The following is a 237-nucleotide window of genomic DNA, read 5'->3' on the forward strand; positions in this document are numbered from 1 at the left end:
CAACGGGAATACAATCATACCCATATGGAGTCCACCATAGGGTCCAGCCATATACCCTAGTCAAGTCCATGACTAGGTGCGAGTCCACGCCCGTCAAATCCATGACGTTGGACGTCGTGTCGCACACGACTAAAAACGCGTCTCAAACGCCTGTCAAGTCCATGACGGTGATGGTTGAGTCCACAACCATCCACAAACACAATCACGCTTAACTCGTACGCACGAGCAAGCTACACA

This window comes from Tarenaya hassleriana, unplaced genomic scaffold, assembly GCF_000463585.1.
Source record: "Tarenaya hassleriana unplaced genomic scaffold, ASM46358v1 Cleome23, whole genome shotgun sequence".
Lineage (NCBI taxonomy): Eukaryota > Viridiplantae > Streptophyta > Magnoliopsida > Brassicales > Cleomaceae > Tarenaya > Tarenaya hassleriana.